The 15,288-nt window shown below is 39.6% G+C and overlaps 1 protein-coding gene and 1 non-coding gene across 2 annotated transcripts in view; one reads left to right on the top strand and one right to left on the bottom strand.

Moving 5' to 3' along the window:
* Positions 1-15,288, top strand: part of CHM (CHM Rab escort protein) — a 245,947-nt gene that overhangs the window by 55,287 nt on the left and 175,372 nt on the right. The gene's annotated exons all lie outside the window — the stretch shown is intronic.
* On the bottom strand, positions 11,764-11,835 carry TRNAS-GGA (transfer RNA serine (anticodon GGA)). Its single transcript has one exon. It is a non-coding gene; the product is annotated as a tRNA-Ser (tRNA).

Genomic DNA, 15,288 nt, shown 5'->3' with positions numbered 1-15,288 from the left:
AATTAAGTAATGAAAACAAAACTAACAAATATTTTGAGAGGAAAGGAAAGCAAGCAAAAAAGGAAAGAATAGATATGCAAAGTTTAATAGAGGTAGATGAAGAAGATTTATATACATTAAAGTTTAAGGGAACAAGAACAATAGGAAAGGCAAACAAAAGAATGAATGTAGAAAAAATATAATAGGTTTAAAAAAATTAAAAATATAAAAAATGGAAGAAGAAAGAAAAAAGGGAGAAATAAAAAGAAAAACACCACAGAACTGCAAAAGCCCAACGTAGAGGCAGAGGTTTATAACAACAACAAAAAGTGTAACTGAACATACACACATACATACGCATGCATAAGCAAAATCAAAATAGTCCAACAAAAATAAAGTATAATAGATTGACCTGGTGAACAAAGGAAACCAAAAATTATATCTATGAGAACAAAACTAACTAAAGCAGAAACTGGTAAACAAAACTATAGCAAGATGCCAATTGAGGGATAAAGCAATGAAAATAAAATTAACAAATGTATTGAGAAAAAAGCAGAGAAAGAAAAGAAAAGAAAGAATAGATATGCGAAGTTACATAGAGGTAGATAAAGAAGATTTATATCTGTTAAAGATTAACTGCAAGGGGAAAAGAACAGTAGGAATAGTAAACAAGGAAATAAATGTAGAAAAAATAATAGGTTTAAAAATTTAAAAAAAAAAGAGAAAAATAAAAAAGGAAAACTCCACAGAACTGCAAAAGCCCAATGTTAGAGGCAGATGTTTATAAGAACAATAAAAATGTGTCTTAAAAAAAAGCTTTAAAGCTTATTTGGATTTCTTAGTGCCAATAAAATCGTCAACTACAACAGAGGGGGAAAAGGGGGAAAAAAAGAAAAAAAAATCCAAAAGAATCTACAGAACAAGGTAAAACATAAGAATAATAAACGTTTTTCTTGAGTCATTGATGTCAGAGTCTTTGCCCTCTCTGGGAATCACAGTCCACCTCACTTCCCTAGGATGCCCTCCAACACTGTGGTGGTCTCTGGATCTGCTGTGGGGGCAGCCCAGATTCTAATATGGTCCTACTTCTGTGTGTTTTGCCTCCAGTGTCCACAGTAATCAGAACTAGTACTTTTTTTTTTTTTTTTGTGGAAGCTCTCAATGTCCTTTTATATATTCCATGGACACAGAGTCTGCCTAGTTGATTGTGTGGATTTAATCTGCAGCTTGTACAGCTGATGGGATGGTTTTGGGTCTTCTTCCTTAGCCACACTGCCCCTGTGTTTCAATTGTGGTTTTATTTCTACCTCTTGGAGAAGGAGATGGCAACCTACTCCAGTATTCTTGCCTGAAGAATCCCATGGACAGAGGAGTCTGGCGGGTACAGTCCATGGGGTTGCAAAGAGTTGGACATGACTGATCGACTTTCACTCACTTCACTTCCACCTCTACATGTGGGCCTTCACTTAGAGTTTGCTCTTGAGGGTGCCCTGGAGGACTTGGGTTTTCCCTTGTGAGGGCCAAGAGTGGATTTGGTGCAGCTGCTTGGGTCCTAGGGATATGGCAGCGCCAGGTACTCAGGAGTGTTGGCAGCTAGGAAAGCAGGAAATATAGTGCTCTAGAAGGGTATGGCAACCAGTATTGGCCAATATGTTCCAGTATTCTTGCCTGCAGAACTCCCCTCCCTGACAGAGAAACCTGGCAGGGCGTAGTCCACAGGGTCATAGAGTCAGACAAGACTGAGGCGACCCAGTGCACATACATATAAGACTTTTTTTGCCTGTGGCTATTTTGCCCTAGTGAGAGTTGAGCGTGAAGGTAGTACAGCTGCTTGGCTTGTGGGGACCCTGTTGGCACCAACTGTGCAGGGATATGGACTGCCTCTGCCATAGGAGTTAAGGCCCTGTCAGAGTCTTTTTTTAGAGCCTCTTGTAGCTGGCTATCAGAAGGCTTCTTTGGCCATTTTCTCTGTAGCTCCGCGTATTCAGGCACTTAGATGGCTCCCTTCGGTCCTTCTCCGTTGTCCAGCATGTCAGGCACATAGAACCCTGCTGCCGCACCCCGCCCCGCTGCCCGGCTGGGGTCCTCCTCTGTAGATTGGGACATCAGGCAATTAAAGGGGCACTCTTGGTGGAGTCCTCCTCTGTAGTTTGGGGTATCAGTCACTTAAAGGAGCACCCTCGGTGGGGTGCTGCTCTGTAGTTCAGTGGGTCAAGTGTTTGATGGGCCAGACTCTCTTGTTCAACTAGGATGCTGGTGTGTGGGGAGAAAAAGGCTACGGTGGTGGCTCCACCCACTTTGCATGACTCAGCAGTATCACCTTGCTTCCAAGGCTGCCTCTTTCCTCCACAGGCATTTCCCACCACAATCTCCTCGTTCACATTCCCTCAATCCATCTCCGCAGTAAACAGCAACCTTCACCCTGGGATTGCTCCACAATCACTAACTCCAGCTTCCAGTTGCTCTACCTTCCAGGGGACCAGTGTTCCTGTCCAGGGTATATATTGCTGCGGCAGTGACACTCTTCATTCTTATTCCATTTAGGCTGCCAGAGATCAGCTGTTTCACTCTCAGCCTTAAATGTTTCTCCTCTGACTCAGACAATTGCCTCGATGTGGGGATCAGACCCCTGCTTCAGTTCTCCCACACGCTAAGTACAGGTCCAGTGCTACTAACACTCCTGTTTTTCCCCTCGTTCCTTCATCCTACCGAGTTTTGCGTGGTTCCGTATATTCTTTTCCACTGGTCAGGTACTCCTGTCTGCTCTTAGCTGGTATTCTGCATACACTTCTGTGTCTGATTGGTCCCTTGGGAATGATATATCTGATATATCATTGAAGAGAGATATATCTTTGAAGAGAGATGTACTCCATGTCCACCTCCTCCTCTACCATCTTGTTCTCCGTAGTTCTGTTTTTAATTTATTGAGAAACCTCCATAGTGTTTTCTGCAGTGGCTGTACCAGTTTACATTCTTACTGACAGTGTATGAGGCTTCCTGTTTCTCCACATCCTCTCCATCATTTGTGTTCTTTTAGATGACAGTCATTCTGACAGGTATGAGGTGATATCTTATGGTGATTTTGACTTGTATTTCTCTGATGATAAGGTAGGTTTACTCCTAGGTATTTTTTTTTTATGTGATGGTAAATAGATTGCTTTTTGATGTTAGTGTATAGAAATACAGCAGATTTATGTTTATTAATTTTGAATTCTACAACTTAACCAAATTCGTTGATGAGCTCTGATAGTTTCCCAGGGGTGTCTTTAGGCTTTTCTGTGTGTAGTATCATGTAATCTGCACACAGATTACAGTTTTACTTCTTTTCTAATTTGAATTCCTTTTATTTCTTTCTATGTTTGATTGCTATGGCTAGGACTTACAATACTATGTTGAAGGAAATGGTGAAAGTAGACATACTTGTCTTGTTCTTGATCTTAGAAGAAATGCTTTCAACTTTTCGTTATTGAGTATAGATTTTAGGTGGGTTTGTTTTGTGTAGCCTTTATTATGTGGAGATATATTCCGTCCATGTTCACTTTTTGCAGGGCTTTCATTGAACGTGGATGCTAAATTTTGTCAAAAGTTTTTTCTGCATTTACTGAGATGCTCATATGATTTTTAATCTTCAATTTGTCAATGTGTGTATCACATTGGTTGATTTGTGGATATTGAAAAATCTTTGCATCCTTGGGAAGATGTACTTTTTTATGGTTTTTACTTGAACAACATTTTAACTTGCCAAAAATACAATTTTCCAGTTAATTGTAATGGGACACATATTTTTTTCAATAAAACACTGTAATTTATTTATTCAGATCACTACTGCTGTATTTGAGACTATTTCCAGTTTCCTATTATAAACAAAATGTAGTCATCCATATACATATAGCTTCTGGTTTTAAATATCTAATATTTTTGGGGAAAGATAGTGTTCCAAATTTTTACCACATTTGAAAAATCACCTTATGATATTTTCTTTTTCTCTAATTTAAAAGTTCACAATTTCAGTGACTTTAATGTGCTTGTATAACTTGTGTGCCTTGACAAACTGAAGTTTTATGATAAGGAATTAGGTAAGATTTTCTCTTTTTTGCAGGAAGATTTATGTAGTTAGCCAGCAGAATAAGTGACGTGATCTGGTTATTTCATCGTGATGAACTGTTGAGTAGTATTGCTTTTCTAATCTTGATTATAGTTTTTCTTACAGACAGCAGCAGGCAAAAATGTACTTCGAGTTTTTCTATGTGTATGGATTTCATCCATGATTTTGTGAAGATCAACTTAGTACTTTATTGGCCTGCTACTGTTTATATTTATATACCATTTAAGTGATGATAGTTCTGAAATGACCCATTGTAAATCCTAAGTACAACCTCTGTTGATTTATAAACTCTATCCAAGCATTATTTCTATCAACAGCAGCTAATCTCATTTAAAATAGTTCTTTCATTGCTCTTGTCATAAATTTTGCAGGGAGATTTTTAAGCCAAAGTTAACGTCTGCCAAATTGCAATTGAAGGAGCTGTATTTTTGTGTGTCAGTTATCTGTGTAAGTAAATGTAAAATCTGTGGTTCTTTTTAGAGAACTACATTTACTGTAGATATTTATGAGCTCTTGACATGTGAAATTTCAAGATTAGATGTTGTGATTTAGAAAAGCAGTTTGCAGTTCAAAATGTGGAGATTGGCATTTACGTTAATCTTGAAGTTATTTGAAGAGGGTGCAAGAAAACCAAAATTTTATGCTTTAACAGAATCTATTTCTACCAATAATTGTTCATCTGCACAGCCTCAGTGTTTTTCTCTAATAGATATATCATTGCTTAGTTTTGTTTCCTATATTTCTTTACTTTCTACTATAACTGCTTCAGACAAAAAGAAGATGAATTTCAAAATAAATTGAAAATGATGATGTTACATCACTGCGTTAATTTAAATTCATGATTTTTTAGAATTTTTTTAAAAAATGAGTATTCAGTGTCTTTATGCCTCATGCTATTAAGTATTTAGTGGATACCTGTTATCAACCCAAATGAATGTCACAGATACAGCTATTGATGTTTTAGTCTTATGTAATGGCCATATTCTTATTCCTCAAAGTTAAAAACATTGTTATATTTTACCAGTTTGACCAAAGAAGTATGTTAATAGTATTACCTTGTGTGATTAAAAACTGATGTCACCATACATGTCTATTAGTTTGTGGGCTAGGTTTGTCTTTGGCTTGACAAATGAAAATTTTTTTTTTTTTTATTTAGAAACTGTGTCTAGTTAAGAATTATTTAGGAATTGTAATAAGAGAAGTAAGCAATTATTTTGTCCCTGGTTTAAACGTTTTTACTTTGTTTGAAGAAAATTTTTGCCCTTAATCATAAAAATTTACATATGCTTGTCAGAAAAATTCAAGCAATGTGTATGCCTGTATATTACATGCACATATACATGAAAATAGACATGTTGGTTTGTCTACATATCATTCCCAAGGGACCACCGTTGGTGTGTTACATTCTATCTGGTGGAATTATAGATAGTTTTATGAGAACTAATAAATACATGAGTGAAAGGATAAAATGAATTGACTTTGATGAGGTGAAAATATGCAGTAATAGTGTCTCATCATCGTGTCTATCTATTTGCACATTTTTTTCTCATTTAAGGGCATTTTTTAGTAATATTATGTTGTAGTGGTAATAGTGGGAAAAAACAAATTAAAAACAAGTTTAAACACATAAATAGTTGATCAAAACTAAGTGAGATCACATAGGATTATATCAGGGCTTCCCTGATAGCTCAGTTGGTAAAGAATCCTCCTGCGATGCAGGAGACCCCAGTTTGATTCCTGGGTCGGGAAGATCTGCTGGAGAAAATAAACGCTACCCACTCCAGTATTCTTGGGCTTCCCTTGTGGCTCAGCTGCCACAGGGAAAGTAAAGTATCTGCCTGCGATGTGGGAGACCTGGGTTCAGTCCCTAGGTTGGGAAGATCCCCTGAAGAAGGGAAAGGCTAACTACTGCAATATTCTGGCCTAGAGAATTCCATGGACTATACCCATGGAGTTGCAAAAGTCAGACACGACTGAGAGACTTTCACTTTCAGGAAAATTCATCCCAGTAAGTTTCTTGAGAGTTGTAGATCTATGACTGACCATGATGTCAAAGGAAGCTTCTGTGTTCACTGTTTCTCCACCACTGACTTGACATTATTTTGACATCACCTTTTCCTGTATATCATTGTCCATCTTTATGTTTTGGCACTGAGGTGGGAGACACTAAAATTTGTCAAGAATTGTTACTTCTCAAGGAAATACACACTTCCAACAACACAAGAGAAGACTCTACACATGGACAACACCCGATGGTCAATACAGAAATCAGACTGATTATATTCTTTGCAGCCAAAGATGGAGAAGCTCTATATAGTCAGCAAAAACAAGACTGGGAGCTCACTGTGGCTCAGATCATGAGCTTCTTATTGCCGAATTCAGACTTAAATTCAAGAAAGTAGGGAAAACCACTGGACCATTCAGGTATGACCTGAATCAAATCCCTTACAATTATATAGTGGAAGTGAGAAATAGATTCAAGGGATTAGATCTGATAGAGTGCCTGAAGAACTACGGACGGAGGTTCATGGTATTGTACAGGAGGCAGGGATCAAGACCATCCCCCAAAAAAGAAATGTAAAAAGACAAAATGGTTGTCTGAGGAGGCCTTACAAATAGCTGTGAAAAGAAGAGAAGTGAAAGGCAAAGGAGGAAAGGAAAGATATACCCATTTGAATGCAGAGTTCCAAAGAATAGCAAAGAGAGATAAGAAAGCCTTCCTCAGTGATCAGTGCAAAGAAATAGAGGAAAACAATGGAATGGGAACAACTAGAGATCTCTTCAAGAAAATTAGAGATACTAAGGGAACATTTCATGCAAAGATGGACATAATAAAGGACAGAAGTGGTATGGACCTAACAGAAGCAGAAGATCTTAAGAAGAGGTGGCAAGAATACACAGAAGAACTATACAAAAAGATATTTACAACCCAGATAATCACGATGGTATGATCATTCACCTAGAGCCAGACATCCTGGAATGCAAAGTCAAGTGGGCCTTAGGAAGCATCACTACGAACAAAGCCTAGTGGAGATGATGGAATTCCAGTTGGCTATTTCAAATCTTGAAAGATGATGGAGTGAAAGTACTGCACTAATATGCCAGCAAATTTGGAAAACTCAGCAGTGGCCACAGGACTGGAAAAGGTCAGTTTTCACTCCAATCTGAAAGAAAGGCAATGCCGAAGAATGCTCAAACTACTGCACAGTTGCGCTCATCTCACACTAGCAAAGTAATGCTCAAAATTCTCCAAGCCAGGCTTCAGCAATACGTGAACTATGAACTTCCAGATGTTCACGCTGGATTTAGAAAAGGCAGAGGAACCAGAGATCAAATTGCCAACATCCATTGGATCATCGAAAAAGCAAAAGAGTTCCAGAAAAACGTCTACTTCTGCTTTATTGATTATGTCAAAGCCTTTGACTGCGTGATCACAACAAATGTGGAAAATTCTTCAAGAGATGGGAATACCAGACCCTCTGACTTGCCTCTTGAGAAATCTGTATGCAAGTCAGGAAGCAACTGTTAGAACTGGACATGAAACAACAGACTGGTTCCAAAAAGGGAAAGGAGTACGTCAAGGCTGTATATTGTCACCCTGCTTATTTAACTTATATGCAGAGCACATCATGTGAAACCCTGGGCTGGATGAAGCACAAGCTGGAATCAAGATTGTGGGCAGAGATATCAATAACATCTAATATGCAGATGACACCACCCTTATGGCAGAAAGCAAAGAAGAGCTAAAGTGCCTCTTGATGAAAGTGAAAGAGGAGAGTAAAAAAGTTGGCTTAAAATTCAACCTTCAGTATCACTTCATGGCAAATAGATGGAGAAACAGTGGCAGACTTTATTTTTTTGAGTTCCAAAATCACTGCAGATTGTGACTACAGACATGAAATTAAAAGATGCTTGCTCCTTGTAAGAAAAGCTATGACCAACCTAGGCAGTATATTAGAAAGCAGAGACATTACTTTGCCAACAAAGGTCCATCTAGTGAAGGCTATGGTTTTTCCAGTAGTCATGTATGGATATGAGAGTTTGACTATAAAGAAAGCTGAGCACTGAAGAATTGATGCTTTTGAACTGTGTTGTTGGAGAAGAGTCTTGAGAGTCCCTTGGACTGCTAGGAGATCCAACTCGTCCATCCTAGAGGAAATCAGTCTTGAATATTCATTGGAAGGACTGACGTTGAAGCTGAAACTCCAATACTTTGGCCACCTTATGCAAAGAGCTGACTCATTGGAAAAGACCCTGATGCTGGGAACAGTTGAAGGCGGGAGGAGAGGGGGATGACAGAGGATGAGATGGTTGGATGGCCATCACCAACTCGATGGGTATGAGTTTTAGTAAACTCCAGGAGTTGGTGGTGGACAGGGAGGCCTGGCGTGCCATAGTCTATGTAGTCGCAAATAGTCAGACACAACTGAGTGACTGAACTGAACTGAACTGAACTGAAGAAATACATACATTACAATTAGAAACTGGTTCTAAAACCACATGAGATTATGGGTATTGTTGGTCCCCAAGTGTTGAGAAGTTAACAGCAAAACAGACTGATGCCTGCCTTCATGGTAACCTGGAAACCTAGTAGGGGGAAATAAGCATTCACCATGCTTTGATTTTACAAACTGTGCTCATGAAGAGAAGGAAATCACGACCCTCTCCAGTATTCTTGCCTGGAAAATCCCATGGACGGAGGAGCCTTGTAGGCTGCAGTCCATGGGGTCGCTAAGAGTTGGGCATGACTGAGTGACTTCACTTTCACTTTTCACTTTCATGCATTTGAGAAGGAAATGGCAACCCACTCCAGTATTCTTGCCTGGAGAATCCCAGGGACAGAGGAGCCTAGTGGCCTGCCATCTATGGGGTGGCACAGAGTCAGACATGACTGAAATGACTTAGCAGCAGCAGCAGCAGCTCATGAAGAAAAAAAGGGTAGTGCTATAAGAGTAATGTGGATTACTTAGATTATTTAAATTTGGTGATAGGAGGGTAGCTTAAATGGAAGTGGTTATAATAACTTCTTAGTCGTTATACTGTGAATATGAGACTATAAAGATCTTTGAGAACTAATGTCATTTTTCTTTTAAAGAAATATTTAAATTGATTTCTTCTTAGAGGCTTTTTTTTTTTTTTTTTTGGTGTGGCTGTATAAAGCTGTACCTCATTGAGTTACCTCAGAAATTGTATCCACAGTTGTGTGGCAAATCAATTTTATGATATTTTTCTGCCCTGGAAATTAACTTTACATCCATGGAGTTGAGTAAAATATTTTGTCTGATGCCTTGCTTTTGCAGTGGAAAAACAAAAATACTCCGTTCAGATGTTTAGTAATTATGGCTCTTGACAAAGAAGAAACCATTATTGATTCATTAGCTACTCCTATTGTGAAGTTTCTTTTTAGTTTAGTTTAGTTTTTGTGTGTGCAAAGTTAGATCTGTTTATGTTTTGTTTAACACAAAAATATAACAACATAGCTCTTTCTTTTACACTGGAATGCTTGATCGTATATGAATAAGGTAGCTCAAAGATAAGTATTTGAAAGGTTTCAGGTTTAAGACCGCCATAAAGGGATAGGGAAACAAAAGAAAATGTAACCTCACTTAGAAGAACATTTTTATTTATCTTTACCTTCCAATATCCAGATAAAAGGAAGAAAACCTTGTTCTATCTCCTGAAGGATAAGAAAAATGTATCAAAGAAGCAAGTGTTACCCTAGCTTTCCCCCCTCTGTATTTCACCATGTTAAAGGCATTTCATTAGGTTTACTGCACTAAATGAGTGAAAGTAGTTTTAAGTTGCTTAACATAATCTAGTATTCAGGAAAGTGTATGCTGTTACAAACAGTATGATGTAAAAATATCTACCATTTATTGAATATTTGCTCATGAAAGGTTGCTGAACCATGAAAAGACACTGGGATTCTTGGCCTCTGGAGGAGAAGAATTCAATCTGGGGCCAGAGATGAGGCTTGATCACTCAGAGCTTTTGTGTAATAAAGTTTTATTAAAGTATAAAGGAGATAGAAAAAGCTTCTGACATAGGCTTCAGAAGGGGACAGAAAGAGTACCTCCTTGGTAGTGTTAGCAATGGAGTTATATACTCTCCAATTAGTCATTACAGTGAATCAAAAGAATGTCTGGAGGTTGTAAAGACTTCAGCAGACCTACTCCCGTAATTTACATTTTAAGATATCAGGATTAGCCAGAAGGTTTAATCCAGAGACTGTCATCAAGCAGGATACATTATTGTTATATAATAATAAGAAATGTAGAGGGAAAAAAAGTTTGTCCTTTCTTCCTCCTTGAGAATTCTAGACCCCTCTCTCCTTGGGGACCCCTAGACTTATCAACCTGCCTAGGAAATGACTCTCATTACTCTGTTAGATACTTTGAAAATATTAAGCTATTTAATTCCTATTATGTTTCTCTAAAAGAAATATAAATTCTTTCCTTTTGCAGATGAGGACACAAATTCAGAATTGAAATCACTTGTCAAATGTCACATGTCTATTCAAGGAATGAACCAAGATTTGTAGCCAGGTTTCGTTTGACTGCAGAGCCTTTGTTCTTTCACTAAGATAAGCTGTGTGTAGGGTTGGAAGACAAAGAAATCCTGAGTTTGATGATCAGGAGACCCAATTCACACTGTTACTCTGTCACTGATTAGTTATGTGACTTATGTTGTTTTCTTCAACTGTAAAATGGGCATAGTGTACAACCTACCTTGAAGAATCCCTGTGTGGGACCAGTGAGATACATATAAAATGTTGAGGTGTGGCCAGAAGGTCTGACAGTTATGTAGCAGGTTCACTAAAAGACTTTTACTTTGGAATCACCGGGAATACATTAAGCCTTTGTTTTGGAGGGCAGTGTGTGTGTGGGGGAATCCTTGGAAGCAATTTGTGAATTTTTATGGGTTTGAAACAAAAATGTCATTTTGTCTTTAGGTCACTGAAATCTGTATGACAGGAGCTTTATTTGCAAATGACTATTCTTGCACAAGGAGGAATTTTGCCCATAGTGCTCAAACACAGGCTGGATTGATTGAGACAGCTCCTTGCAGAAATCATAATGTATTAGCATTTCTCTAGGTATTACTAACTGCATTTCTCTAGGTATTACTAACTTTGACTTTTTTTAGTCAGTGGGTTTGAATGAGGATAGCTTTCACATAAACCAGAAAAACTACAAGCAAAGATAATTGAATGTACATATGCATTTTTTCCACTGCATTTCCTTCCTCCCCTCACTTTCTTTGTCTTGACCAATTTCTTTATCATTCATCCACCTCCAAAAGATTTCTCTTATATTTTCTTCCTCCTTGTTTTGTGTGTGTGTGTGTGTGTGTGTGTGTGTGTTTACTTTGAAATGGCAACTATCCTTACCAGCTCCTTGGCACTTTGAAGACTGAATCAGCTTGATAGCTAGAATCAGAGTGATTGACAGCAACAAAACTTAAAGCTTTTCCCTGTCTCTCCAACTTCCCTTCTCCCACCCCCGCCCCCAAAATGAAACTGGAGTTTGATTTGCCTTTCCATGGCAAAAGTGAAGTCGCTCAGTCAGTGTCTAACTCCTTGCGACCCCATGGACTGTAGCCTTCCAGGCTCCTCCGTCCATGGGATTTTCCAGGCAAGAGTTACTGGAGTGGGTTGCCATTTCCTTCTCCAGGGGATCTTCCCGACCCAGGGATCGAACCCGGGTCTTCCGCATTCCAGGCAGACGCTTTAACCTCTGAGCCACCAGGGAAGCCCTTCCATGGCAAGGCAAGGTTTAAATTTTAGGAGCTGTGACTACTCTGAAGCAGAAGATGGGGAAAAGGGAGAGGGAGTCAGCAATCCTCAGTCCTTTGATCTGTCAGTTTTGCTGTTCTTTCAGTAGCGTCTGCATTCTTGTCTCTCTTCTACCTTCCCAGGGTTGTCAGCGAACCTAGCTATTCCTGGCTGGCTCTGGACTCTGGTAGTTGCCAATGAAAAGGGCACTGGGGACTCCTGTGGACATGTTCTCCTGTGTCCACACTTGGCATAGAAGAGGGGAGGAAGATGATAACTTACTGTGTGCTAGCCATTGCTGTAAGTGCTTTCATTCCTGTTTTAATGATAAACTGAAGCTTAAAAGAGTAACTGTAAGGTTATTGGCTGAGGTTGCACAGCTAGTAAAAGGCACAGCTGGAATTTGAACCCAGGTCCATCTGATCCTGAAACCTTTGGTTAATAGCAGTGCATTTAATTCTCTTAGTATTAAAGGTTCCAAGGTGACCAAACTGCTGCTGTTGCCCTTAAGTTTCTCCTGGTTTAGTCAGAGGAAACACTCATGCAATTTAATGACAAGACAATATGACAGATAAAAATTGTGGCTAGGCTATGGTGAAGCAATTGTATTGGGCAATCATAAAGCGATCATATTACTGCCTCTTCGTTATCAATGCATGTGTTATACCTGTAAATAAATGTGTTTTTTCCACATAAAAAAGACAATATGACAGCTCTTACAGAAGTATATGCAGAACTCTTGAAACACAGAGATCAGTTCTGATTATGTATTGGAGAGCTGAAGACTTCTCAGGGAAAGTGATACTGGATTTGAGTGACTCTGACTGGTTTGACTAGTTCCCATATGGGCTTCCCTGGTGGCTCAGACTGTAAAGAGTCTGCCTGCAGTGCTGGAGACCTGGGTTCAGGAAGATCCCCTAGAGAAGGAAATGGAAACCCACTCCAGTACTCTTGCCTGGAAAATCTCAGGGACAGCAGAGCCTGGCAGGCTGTAGTCCATGTTGTTGCAAAGAGTCGGACCCAACTGAGCAACTTCACACAAGAAAAGCATTGGGTATAGGGAATAGTATTAATAAAAGCAGAGAGACATGCAGACACTTGACTCACTCAGGCAATGTTGACTGCGTGGGTGTGGCTGATGCATGACAGAGAAGAATGATGTCCAGAGATAAAGCTGGAGAATTAAGTTGGAAGTAAGTTTTGACTTTGGCCACGTCATGTGAAAAGCTGACTCATTTGAAAAGACCCTGATGCTGGGAAAGGTTGAGGGCAGGAGGAGAAGGGGACGTCAGAGGATGGGATGGTTGGATGGTATCACCGATTCAATGGACATGAGTTTGGGTAAACTCCAGGAGTTGGTGATGGACAGGGAGGCATGGCGTTCTGCGGTTCATGGGGTCGCAGAGAGTCGGACATGACTGAATGACTGAACTGAACTGAACTGAAGTTTTCAAGGGTCTTAGAGTGATGCTAAGATTTTAGACAGTACTCTAGAGGCATTAATAAGCCATTAAACATCTTTATGCTGGGGAATGACATAATGTTGTCTGTCAAGACCTGATCACAATGGCAGTAATGTGGAGTTGAGATTGGAAGGGGAGAAACTAGAGGCAGGGAAACCTTTGAGGAGGCTAATTAAAAAAAGAGAGAGAATAAGAGAGAGGATGTGAAATAAGGCAGCATTGGTAAGGATGGCAAAGGTAGAAGGGGTTTGAGAAATTAGAACTGAAAAATGAGAGAAGGATTATGAGAGAGTTCAAGGTTTTCTAGCATTGGCAGCTGTAAGAATGGTGTTGTTATTTACTGAAATGGGGAAACCAAGAGGGAAAACCAAATTGGGGGTTTGGGACAGATAATAAATTTGTCTTTCAGACATGTATAGATTGAAGTTAATCTGGGATATTTAGTGGATGGAGATGTCCAATAAACTAAGTGACTCATGATACCTGTCTTCAGTATTGTATGAGTCTGGAGCTCTCCTCAGAGGGCCCAGATTGGAAAGAGCAATTTGAGAGTTATTGGCAGAAGGTTAGTAATTGAGTCAGTAAGAATAGATGATAGGACAACCTTTGTACATTACCCACTCATCTACCTGGCTTGGTTGTCAAAAATGGATTTGAATGGGTGGACTAATGTGGAATGACTAATAACTCTAAACATAGGAAGGTCTCTACTCCAGCCCTAACAACTGGGAACACACCATGCCATTTCATTCTGGTAGACTGATCTGATTGCCAAAGGAGCTTTCTCTAGGTATATAGGACTCTAAAAATCAAGTAAGGGCTTGGTATTTCTCTCTCACATTAGAATTTCACCTGCATACTCTATCAAAGAGACTGACCTTCCTTGATCTTAGGATGAGGGTATAGTGAAAGGAGCTCAACTTTCTTGTGTATCAAATATGTGGTGTGTGCATCTGTGCTCAGTTGCTCAGTCATATCTGACTCTTTGCAGCCGCATGGACTGTAGCCCATCAGGCTTCTCTGTTGATGGAATTTTCTAGGCAAGAATACTGGAGTAGGTTGCCATTTCCTCCTCTAAGGGATCTTTCCAACCCAAGGATTGAACTTGAATAACCCACATCTCCTGCAGTGCAGAAGGATTCTTCACCACTGAGCCACCAGGGAATCCCAATTTTGTCTTCTGTGTGTGTGCTCAGTCACTCAGTCATGTTCAAATCTTTGTGACTCCATAGAATGTAGCTCGCCAGTCTCCTCTGTTTATGGAATTTTCCAGGCAAGAATACTGGAATAGGGTGCCATTTCCTCCTCCAGGGGATCTTGCTGACCCAGGAATTGAGCTGGAATAGGTTGCCATTTCGTCCTCCAGGGGATCTTGCTGACCCAGGAATTGAACCTACATCTCCTGTGTTGCCTGCATTGGCAGGCGGATTCTTTACCACTGAGCCACCTGGAAAGCCCCATCAAGTATGTGGGGCTTTTAGTAAATGAGAATTTGTATAGGGGTAAGTCTGTTATATTCCCTAGCCTGTTCTGTTATTTGTCAAGCGGGAAGACAAAAAGATGTCTTGGTTCTTTGTAATACCCCAGCCAAAATTAAATAGAATAGTGCCTCTTTCAGTGTGCAAATTGATATAAGTAGACCTGCCACACTATTATTTTCCTACTCCTAGCATATAGAGAAAGGTATCTGTACACATTAATATGTTGTTTGTTGTTGTTCAGTCACTCATTCATGTCTGACTCTTTTTGACCCCATGGGCTGTAGCATGCCAGGCTTCCCTGTCCTTCATCTCCTGGAGTTTACTCAAACTCATGTCCATTGAGTTGATGATGCCATCCAACCATCTCATCCTCTGTCGTCCCCTTCTACTTCTGCCTTCAATCTTTCCCAACATCAGCGTCTTTTCCAGACCAGTTAGTTATTTGCATCAGGTGGCCAAAGTATTGGAGCTTCAGCTTCATCATCA

This window comes from Ovis canadensis, chromosome X (assembly GCF_042477335.2).
Source record: "Ovis canadensis isolate MfBH-ARS-UI-01 breed Bighorn chromosome X, ARS-UI_OviCan_v2, whole genome shotgun sequence".
Lineage (NCBI taxonomy): Eukaryota > Metazoa > Chordata > Mammalia > Artiodactyla > Bovidae > Ovis > Ovis canadensis.
This window is presented reverse-complemented; position numbering and strand designations above follow the sequence as displayed.